The following is a 717-nucleotide window of genomic DNA, read 5'->3' on the forward strand; positions in this document are numbered from 1 at the left end:
CGCGGAGCGCGAAAAATATCACCCGGCCGAGATTCGAACCAGAGACCAGTTTCATACCGGGTCCGGACGCTGACGCTACCGACTTGGCAACGTCAGAACGATACTTTCGACGGCATCCACATCTCAGCTCTGACTGACGCCCGAAGACACTTGGCCAGCAGAGTAGGAAAAATGATCGCGGACGGGATTCGAACTACCGACCATTCTCTCAATCTGCCAACGATTGAGCTTTAACACGCTTGGCTACCAGCTTGCTCGTCCAGGGCCAATGTCTGAGCTCGGTCCTGCCTAACGGGAGAGAGAAAGCGACAAAGACAAAATTTGCCTCGCCCGGGAATTGATCTTAGGGCCAACAATATAGGTTCGGATGAAGCTGCATGTGGTCATGTCGACTGTAGCTGCAACTGTTTAGCTACAAAAGAGGCGTGTGGCTGGTCGCGTCGGACATCGTATGTTGCCCCATTTGTGACCACATTTTTGTGTCCATGAACAGGGACGTGTCTATACTATCACTTGTCGCCGCGACACGAGTTGTCGCTTGGACGCCTGCGCTGCGAGGTAGGCCACGGCTTCTCTCTAAGGCGTCTGTCGTGACGGGGACTTTGGGCTTAGGCTCCTTTTGACCCCAGGCTGCTAAATCCTTTCTAAAGCTAAGAAGCGACGCCGTGTCAACTCAGGCGTGGGTCGATGATTGTAGGTGAAAACGCCTGGAGGGTA

General features: G+C 53.8%; 1 protein-coding gene across 5 annotated transcripts in view; it reads left to right on the forward strand.

Annotated features, from left to right (window-relative positions):
• The window catches only part of LOC113215629 (proton-coupled amino acid transporter-like protein pathetic), a 35,888-nt gene that overhangs the window by 30,771 nt on the left and 4,400 nt on the right, over nucleotides 1–717 (forward strand). The window lies entirely within an intron of this gene.

Source organism: Frankliniella occidentalis, unplaced genomic scaffold (genome assembly GCF_000697945.3).
Source record: "Frankliniella occidentalis isolate FOCC.00 unplaced genomic scaffold, Focc_3.1 Scaffold46, whole genome shotgun sequence".
NCBI lineage: Eukaryota > Metazoa > Arthropoda > Insecta > Thysanoptera > Thripidae > Frankliniella > Frankliniella occidentalis.